Source organism: Haliotis rubra, unplaced genomic scaffold, assembly GCF_003918875.1.
Source record: "Haliotis rubra isolate DU_JTF1 unplaced genomic scaffold, ASM391887v1 Scf325, whole genome shotgun sequence".
Classification (NCBI taxonomy): Eukaryota; Metazoa; Mollusca; class Gastropoda; order Lepetellida; family Haliotidae; genus Haliotis; species Haliotis rubra.
Genome location: NW_025766997.1, coordinates 292,092 through 303,461, shown reverse-complemented (window position 1 = coordinate 303,461; position 11,370 = coordinate 292,092).

The window sequence follows — 11,370 nt, the reverse complement described above, 5'->3', positions numbered from 1 at the left end:
TGTGTTGGAGGATGGGCATATGGACAGGGTAGTGCGTTGGAGAATGGGTAGATGGATGGGTTGGTGTGTTGGATGATGGTTAGATGGACAGGGTAGTGTGTTCGAGAATGGGCAAATGGACGGGGTGGTATGTTGAGGATGGGCAGATGGACGGGTGGTTTGTTGAAGGATGGGCAGATGGACGGGGTGGTATGTTGGAGGATGGGCAGATGGAGGGTATGTGGAAAAAAAAAGTTTGGGTTTGGTGTTGGTAAGTGTGTGGTTGTGCGTGTTTGTGTGTGTGTGTGGGGGGAAGGGGGGTTACTGTGTGCACAGATTGCTGGCTGTTGGTGCGGTGGGTTGGTGTAAGAGACACCTGCGTCAAATATAGCTGTCATCTACAATTACCTAAATCAATAAGGAGAAATGGGCCTCCGCCGTCGTAATGATGCATTCCTAGCTACAATGGTAGGGTGTGGCTGAGCAGTAACATATGACGTCATAACAATGTGGAGGATTTGTCGCCATATGTGCAAATTAGTATTTTATGATTGCGAGGTCTCACAGCGTTAATACTGGCGGTCAATACTTTACGGCATGAATCACGTTTATGTACGTTTGATTAACGATTTCGGGTCCATGAATGTTGACTTCATATTTTAAACACCCACGAACACGAACAGATCGTTGTTTATATATACGATCTGTTCTCTACACCGTAAACAATGCAATCAACTGGCTTGGGATCCAGGTTGGATGAAAGCCCCAAGTAACAGATGGTTGTAATAAGATCGGGATATTACGTGGATTGCATGTGATCATATCCCATATGCACAAATCTATATACGCGTGTATGTGATTCCGATCGTTGTATTGTTTGGTCAGACTCGATTTTTACAGATGACACAGCTGGAATAGTTGTGAGTGCAACGCTAAACACACACACGCAAGCTCGCCCGCACATTCGCAATAAGACAAACAATTGCAAAGACTGTTCCATAAAATATTACCTTTAAGATTATCTTCTAAACGTGCTCTGTGACATTGAATTGCGATTTTGACAATACGGCATTCATAATACAACCGGGGAACATCCATCTCAGTGAATTCTAAATTGAAAATGTATAATCAAATCGGTACTTCTTTAAAATCCATTTCTGAATTCAGTTAAATGCAACCCAACAATCTCCTGATAGTAGACGTATATATTAGTGGCAGTGCCTTAGTAAGCGGGCAGCTAAGATACTATTGATCCCTTCAGGACTTGAAGGGGAGGTGGGGTAGCCTAATGGTTAAAGCGTTGGCTCGTCACGCCGAAGACCCGGGTTCGAATCCCCACATGGGTACAATGTGTGAAGCCCATTTCTGGTGTCCCCCGCCGTGATATTGCTGGAATATTGGTAAAAGCGGCGTAAAACCAAAATCAGTCAGTCGGTCAGGACTTGAAGATACTCTTGCGCTCTCTTCGACATGTCTTTCCTGATCTTTTCACATCCCGTTATGAAAAGGTCACTGGCATCGCCAAACTGGAAATTCCGGAAACCATCTTTGTAATAATGGTATGAGAATGATCAGATTTGCAAGTTTCCCGCATGTTGTATGGGTATGATCCGAACGCAGAAGAATGTCTACTTATTTATGACAACAACCTAGACTGCTGAAGTATGTATGTGGGTGAAAGTGGAAACACGGTGTAATGTTTGTGTTACGATGTCGACTTTTGTGTATATATATTGCAAAGCACCATATGCCCACACTGCGGTTCAGAAAATCGATAAATTAAGCCCCTGTTTACTATCCAGCCCCTACTATTAACGATTTTCTGACCCGCATTGGGGGCGTATGACAAAGCACATAGCTAGTAAAAGGAGGATTTCTTGTACAGTTTTCTGTCCATTGTGTAGTTGTGTCATAGGCCATGGAATAAAAAGTGTTATTATACAGAGCTGTTTCTAATTATTGTTTCCACATAGAGTTCAATTCATTTTAGCTGGGAATAACACAGATGTGTCTTTCACGACTCAGGATTAAACCCGAGTCGATCTATTATAGAACTGGTCTTCGGTGACCAATGCTTGTGACCAAGAGGTTCGATTGTGCCCTCGGAAGGCAGTTCAGGATGGTTAACAACGGAAATCAACGGAAGTTAGGTGTAAAGAGTTGAAGACGACAGCTGCCATGTTTCTTATGGTAGGGGAATAATGGTCGAAACAGTACAAGTTGATTGTAAATACGTGACAGAACGCACACCGGGACCGAGTGGTCAGTGTACCCGGTGCCGAGACCCACTCCGTCACTTGCACACATAGAGAAGTCGGATGGCGATTCTTCATCGTCGACGTAGTCGTAGGTGAGGCGACGGCCTTGGCAGACGCCGCGACTAGCTGCACAATCCGTCCGCTTCTGTCGATGATCTAGTCCCGTCACCTACACTGGAGACCGTCTCTCCGACTGATCATGTCAGTCAGGTTCTATACATTTTTAGTCATGGTCACTGCTCCGAATCTTCTCCCAACTCTATTTCAGGAATATAGTAGATTTGAATGTATAGGTGAAGATGCACATATCCACTGTCAGTATCAGTGTATATTTGGGCTGGGACGGGTCCAGATTTTCTACCCGTGTAACCTACCCCCTATTACCCTACCCTACCCCGATACCCGCTATGTTAGTACTAAGTTCAGTTGAGAATGAGATGAAGGCTGCATAAAAAATAACACGCTTGACTTCGGGTGTAATGGTTCCTGGGATGTTGCGTTAACAAGATTTTGAAAAAGAGTCATGTGACCTTGAAAATAAGGTCAAGGTCACCCTGAAATGACTAGTGTCTGCGTAATGGCCCAATGTAGACTGTCCATATAATTGAAGCATTGGGTGGAACGTTTTATGAGATATCGCGTTTACATAAGCTTGCAAAGTTGTAAAAGTGTCATGATGACCTTAAAGATAAGGTCACGGTCACCCAAGTCGACTGGTGCCTGCGTAATCCCCCAATGTAGGCTGTCACCTACATGCATGGGATATCGCGTTAACAACAGTTTGAAAAGTGGTCAAAGTGTCGTGGTGACCTTGGAAATAAGGTCAAGGTCACCCAAATCGACTGATTCCCCCAATGAAGGCGGTCACCAAATTTGAAAACAGTGGGTACACACAGTTCATGAGATATCGCGTTAACAAGAAGCGGGACGTAAGTACTTCTGATATGTGGTACGTACGGACGCTGCTGAATACTTGTACACAGACGCTTTACCTCAGAGGAAACAAAGACCAGTCATCAAGTTATAAATATTTGTATTACAATCGCAATACAATAATACAGAGATAAAACAAATACTGATGTCGCTTTGCTGATACCATATTGTGCCAAAGAATATGATTGGGAAACATATCTTCACAACTTGATCATGGCTATCATGTTGATTTGTTGTTCTTCTTTGATAAGTCTGAGTTCTATGATGATGCTGTACACACTCGTTATCCTGACATCAAAAGTGACAAAGAACGCAAAGGGCAAAGGATCACAATGGGACAATGAACAACAATCTATGGCATAATCCCAATATTGATCAGGTGAGCTAAATGAGGAATTCACCTGCATGCAGGTTTCCATTTTCATTTCCTTATGAAAATCTGTTTGCTGGAGACCTTGGTGCCATTGTACAAAACAACCTCAGCGCTAATACTACCTTAAGTCTACGTTAAGGTATTTGAGTCACCTTAGCGCTAAGACTACCTTAAGTCTACGTTAAGGTATGGGAGTCACCTTAGCGCTAAGACTACCTTAAGTCTACGTTAAGGTATGGGAGTCACCTTAGCGCTAATATTACCTTAAGTCTACGTTAAGGTATGGGAGTCACCTTAGCGCTAAGACTACCTTAAGTCTACGTTAAGGTATGGGAGTCACCTTAGCGCTAAGACTACCTTAAGTCTACGTTAAGGTATGGGAGTCACCTTAGCGCTAAGACTACCTTAAGTCTACGTTAAGGTATGGGAGTCACCTTAGCGGTAAGACTACCTTAAGTCTACTTTAAGGTATGGGAGTCACCTTAGCGCTAAGACTACCTTAAGTCTACGTTAAGGTATGGGAGTCACCTTAGCGCTCAGATCGCTGTGTACAACGACACCCTGGCTCTATAAATCATTGTCTGTTTTACTGAGCCAGGTCATAGCGTCCCAGGTCATAGCGTCCCAGGTCATCGTGTTTCTGCAGTATTGGTTCATAAATTGCAATTTGAATATATTACATGTCACTCAAATGATGTTCACTGAGGATACTGAGACAGATTTAGAAATGCTGACATTAATATATATGCATATTCATATTTTGCTATTAATTACAAACATATGCTGCATTTAAATTCAATCACCCTGACAAATAATACAGCTTGAAAAGAGGTCCTAGTTTTAAACCTCTAAAGTTGAGAATATGACTAACTTACAGCATACTGATGACAGAGTGTTTGTTGAAGATGGTTGCTGTCAACATCGTCTCCTCGCTCCACCATCGTGTGTGGCAGTTCACAGTGACTGTAGCGAACGTATGTGTAGGATGAAGGGTAGTCAAGGAACTCAAGGCTCACAACATCCCTTCATGAGGCAGCGAAAAGCTGTTCTTTCTCTGGCTGAAATGTACCACAGGCATACATGTTATAATGTTTACCACAGGCATAAATCGTATTACACTTCCAACAAGCATACATGTTATTACACCTCCTACAGGTACACATGTTATAATATTTACCACAGACATAAATCTTATTACACTTCCAACAAGCATACATGTCATTACACCTCCTACAGGTATACATGTTATCACACCTCCTACAGGTACTCATGTTATAATATTTACCACAGGCATACATTTTATTACACTTCCAACAAGCATACCTGCTATTACACCTCCTACAGGTACACATGTTATACTATTTACCACAGACATAAATCTTATTACACTTCCAACAAGCATACATGTTATTACACTTCCAACAGGCACACATGTTATAATATTTACCACAGACATAAATCTTATTACACTTCCAACAAGCATACATGTTATTACACATCCTACAGGTATACATGTTATCATATTTACCACAGGCATAAATCTTATTACGCTTCCTACAAGTATACCTGCTACATGTATTACACTTCCCACAGACACACATGTTGTAATATTTACCACAGGCATAAATCATATTAAACTTTCAACAAGCATACATGTTATTACACCTCCTACAGGTATACATGTTATCATATTTACCAAGGGCATCAATCTTATTACACTTCCAACAAGCATACATGTTATTACACCTCCTACAGGTATACATGTTATCATATTTACCAAGGGCATCAATCTTATTACACCTCCCACAGGCACACATGTTATCATATTTACCACGGGCATTAATCTTATTACGCTTCCTACAAGCATACCTGCTATTACACTTCCCACAGACACACATGTTGTAATATTTACCACAGGCATAAATCATATTAAACTTTCAACAAGCATACATGTTATTACACCTCCTACGGGTACTCATGTTATAATATTTACCACAGGCATTAATCTTATTACGCTTCCTACAAGCATACCTGCTATTACACTTCCCACAGGCACACATGTTATCATATTTACCACAGGCATAAATCTTATTACACTTCCAACAAGCATACATGTTATTACACCTCCTACAGGTATACATGTTATCATATTTACCAAGGGCATTAATCTTATTACGCTTCCCACAAGCATACATGTTGTTACGCCTCCCACAAGCATACATGTTATTACACCTCCCACAGGCACACATGTTATCATATTTACAACAGGCATAACTATCATTAAACTTCCCACAGGCAAACATGTTATTCTACCTCCCACAGGAATACATGTTGTCATATTTACCACGGCATTAATCTTGTTACACTTCCCACAAGCATACATGTTATTACACCTCCCAAAGGCATACATGTACATGTTATTACACCTCCAAAAGGCATACACGTTATTACACCTCCCACAGGCATACATGTACATGTTATTACAACTCCCACAGGCATGCTTGTTATTACACCTCGCACTGGCATACAAGTCATCATATTTACCACTGGCATTAATCTTATTTCACTTCCCACAAGGATACATGTTATTACACCTCCCACAGCCATATATGTTATTACACCTCCCACAAGCACACATGTTATTACGCCTCCAACAGGCATACATGTACATGCTATTATCCCTCCCACAGGCATACATGTTATTACATCTCAACAGGCATACATGTTACATGCCACTGGCATTATCCCTCCCACAGGCATACATGTTATACACCTCCCACAGCCATATATGTTATTACACCTCCCACAGGCATACATTACGCCTCCAACAGGCATATAACACCTCGCATTACATACATGTTATACAAGTCATCATATTTACCACTGGCATTAGTCTTAGTACACTTCCCACAAGCACACATGATATTACGCCTCCCACAGGCATACATGTACATGTTATTACACCTCCCACAGGCATACTTGTTATTCCACCTAGCACAGGCATACACAGTCATCATATTTACCACGGGCATCAATCTTATTTCACTTCCAACAAGGATACATGTTATTACACCTCCCACAGCCATATATGTTATTATACCTCCCAGAAGCATACATGTTATTACGCCTCCAACAGGCATACATGTGCATGCTATTAACACCAAACACACACACACACACACACACACACACACACACACACACACACACACACACACACACACACACACACACACACACACACACACACACACACACACACACACACACACACACACACACACACACACACACACACACACACACACACACACAGAGGCATACATGTTATTACACCTCCCACAGACATACATGTTATATGGGCTGGTACCCAACAATTGTAAATCAGTGGCGGAGTGTGTCGAGGTTTTTCAGACATCTCTGTCATTTAGAGCTTAATCGAGTTACAAGTAAGATATTTAGATGGAGTCATGACTTAGCGTTAAGATATAAGCGGAATTGGAATTTTAGAGTGTGTAAGAAGTTGTCGGAGTTAAAACTGGATCATTTAAAGGATATCAACATTGTGTGCCATATTCCCTTTGTAGTTTCGAAAGTTACAGAGGTTGTTTTTAGCGACTTCGTTTATAAATGGAAACAGGCCCTGTTACATGTTGGTAGTTTAACTGGTAGGGGAGGTAATAAGTTTTAAAGATTTTATTGAAGATGAGTGTCATGTTTTATTGCATTGCCCTTTGTATGCTGAGGAGCGATTGCAACTTTTATCTAAATGTACAAGTCTTCTAGATGTTTTTTTTAAATGTGGGGGATGTTGAAAAAGTTAGTTTTATTCTATCTTGTACAGATGTATCGTTTTTATCTGCTCAAACCTGCCTTAATATTCTTAAAAAGCGCACTGCAAATGTGTATATATCTTCTTAATGTAAATTGTACTCTCTTTTTTTGTTGTATTTGTTATATTCACATGTTATACTCTCTATAGTTTTTTTTAGCTCAAGTGTCTCTCATAATTCCATATGGAATGGCAGAACTTTTTACGGTGATATTGTGTTTATGTACTTAGCTGTTTTTGTACCATGTTGAGGCGAGACGTAAATAAACATCTATCGATCTATCTATCTATTTATCTATCTATCTATCTATTACACCTCGCACAGGCATACATGTTATCATATTTACCACGGGCATTATTCTTATTACACTTCCCACAAGCATACATGTTGTTACACCTCCCACAGGCATGCTTGTTAATTACACCTCCCACAGGCATACATGTACATGTTATTACATCTCCCACAGGCATGCTTGTTAATTACACCTCCCACTGGCATACATATTATTACATCAAGCATAGGTAAACATGTTATCACACCTACATTCATGTTATTCATGCATATTATTACACTTTCCTCGTACAGATATAATCCTCTTCAGTGTCTTTGAAATAAACCGTTGGACAAGGCAAAGGGCACCATTGAAAATGTGATTATATCCCAAAATTACAAACGTTATACAAATGATACAAGCCGAAAACATTCGCTGAAATACCGCAAACATCCGATCCGAAAGACAACTCGTTTAAGATATTTGGCATCAACTACCACCTTCCAGATTGTTTTAACTCAAACCAATATCAAATAATGGGCGTATAGTTTCTTTCGACCGTCAGTATATTTTCCTGCGTGATGTGTCAGCTGACTTTGCAGAAACTGCCATTGTTCCCGTTTTACACAACTTATTTATTGATGAGTTCGTGTTATATTTCAATGGCAATAAGTTTCATGCCGAGCTGTTACAGTGTGCCATGTGCTCTGAAGGTCATTTGATGAAATATTAATGCAAACGTAATTATGTTTATCAGTTTTTAACCTATTTGCTGATTGTGAAACTGCTACAAGACCGGATGATTCCTGCAGGCATAGGGGACAATGTCACGATCATAACCAAATTCAGTGGTCCTCGACATATCTGCATCGTTGGAGACAGCATACAAAAGGAGCGCTATGACAAGGTATAGACGAACAGCGTCTCATATATCTTTGTTTGTTCACATGAATATACTGAATTAAAGATAAGGTGCAGCTGGATTATATATATTCAGCACCTGGAGCATGCACTAGCTGCCTGGATATGTGCGCTATATAAATATCCTATAATAATTATTTTGAGCATCCCATACATCCTTGTCAGTTCAAATAAATACACTGAAATTAAAAATTAGCAGTGTTAACATAAGCAGTAATGCTTGTTCACCAATCCCAATTCATTTTCATGAATAGAAATATGTTTAAACTAAATCAAAAATTAGATGCAGCTGGATAATGTATATTTTAAATCGGTTAAGGTTAATAAGAAACAAACTAGATACAATATACTATATTTTACACGAATATAACTCATACCTGCTAAATCTGTGACTTCAGACTCCTGTATTTGTTACTCATGTTGACCCGTGAAGATCCGGGGTAGAATAGGTCTTCAGCAACCCATGGACCCGTGAAGATCCGGGGCGGAATAGGTCTTCAGCAACCCATGTGCTTGCCATAACAAGGCGACTATCTCGTCGTAAGAGGCGATTAACGGGATCGGGTGGTCAGGCTCGCTGACTTGGTTGACAAATGTCATCGGTTCCCAATTGCGCAGATCGATGCTCATGCTGTTGATCACTGGATTGTCTGGTCCAGACTCGATTATTTACAGACCGCCGCCATATAGCTGGAATATTGCTGAGTGCGGCGTAAAACTAAACTCACTCACTCACTGTTACTCATGTCACGCTCTCACGACAAAACTGATGAATCTAAACCTAAACGGGTTTTATCTGAAAAACGATATCATAAATCCGTAAAAATCACACACAAATCCGTTTGACTTCATTTGAGACCGATGAATTGCTCACTAACACAAAATCTAATAAGAACAGCCAGGTGTGCGACTTGTACGTGTGAAATTGAAATTTCACTGCACGCGCTTGTTGATTACCTGGCTGTTCTACCAGCATGTGGTCCTCCCTCGTAAGAAATAGCGAAAAGTGACAACAATATAATGATCGTTTGTTAAACAAATTTTTTATTCGGGTGTCCAAAATTATGAGACAAATCAACAGAGTTGGTCTGTCGATTGTATGTGACTGTGCAAAATTTGGTTTTGTTGTAATTATTAGAGTTTGTGTTAGTGAGCAATTCTTCGGTCTCAAATGGAGTCAAACGGACTATATGTCTGAATACATCATTTTCTGCGACTTTTCTGAGAAGGGAATTTGCAGTTATTTCCACCTCTGAGGGTTTTTTCTCTCTTGGGATCGGACCAACAACAGCAACAACAACAGCAGCAGCAACAACAACAAAAGACAATACGCAAGATAGCCTTGGTGGCATCAACAACTAAGAATTGTATGGAATAACACGTGTGTAGCATAATGTAACAATTCAGGAGGGGAGACTGTAGACTAACATCTAGTCTCTGAAATGAACATATTTTACAGAAAATAAAAACAGTTTCTAAATAATATTCTGAAAGAATCATGAAGCATAATAAAATTAACTCAGAGACTGTCTTCACTTCATGAAACGATGGTACACTGGACATATATATTCCAGACTTTCATGGGTGCATTTGGGTACATTTGTTTCTTACAAATGAGAAACAAAGGGAATTGCATTGCAAATACAATCGTGACCTCTGCCCCTCAAAGATCAGCCATGATGTTTAACCAGTAGCCAGGCAACCCTGACCTAAGGCAATAAATCATTAACAAAGCGATATGTCAGACAAGCTACGGCGAGGTCTGGTTACACAAACGTACAAATATTTCATTAAAGTCGCGTCCGTGGTTATAAGAGGCTAGATTTTGTGAAATAATCCTCCACACATTGAGGGCCATGAACACAGAATCTTTCGTTCAAGCTTTTTCTACATGTGTACCCGTCTCAACACGTACCAAGGGTACACTTCGACATAAGGAGTTTTAGTTTTAGGGACCGTTCATAATTTATGGCTTGGCTAGGTGGGTGATGGTGATTTTTGTGGAGAAGCATGTACAATGTGAATGATCCCTCCAAAATGTATATACAAAGTAAGTGACACCCCCCCCCCCCCGTGGCGTTTAACAACAAATCAACCAACCCAATGTTAACACAATGACAGAAACAATACAAACGATACAATTAATTATGAGAGAGAGAGAGAGAGAAATTATTTTATTATTGTGTCACGCAGATGTTTACATAATATATAACATCTTCTGTATCACATATGAAACATCTGCCCGGCCTTTACAGGCCTGCCTACGAGACACATAAAATCCATACAACAATGCATAGATAAAATATATTAATTAATTAATTATGTATAGAGAGCGTGACGTCATTAAATTCGGTATCGCTGTCGCAAGAACGTGTATGTGTGTGATTGGTGCTTTTCCATATGATTCATCACGGGCAGCATAAATTAGAAGAAGGTTCTACCTTGGGTTGTATGGCGTCACCGATCACGTGACCTTTGCGCATGTCAAGTTATGTTGAGGAGAACACCAGGGTACTTATCATCTTGTCAGGCCGTGTTTCATGACACGGGAAGTGTCTGGAGTATCAAAGAACTGGAACTATACTAAAAGGCACAGATTGAACACGACTGGTATGTACATATTCCTGTGTGCCTTTAGTGTGGTGAAAAGCCTTAGGCAGAAAGATTTTAATTAGCCGACAATATTGCGTTCATTTGCTGCTGGGCTGATCTCGACAGGTGACAAAAGCTTCTGATAGTTATATCAGGTCTAGATTGCACGATGTTTATCGGTTTAAGTAGACTTGCACGAGTAACTAAGGT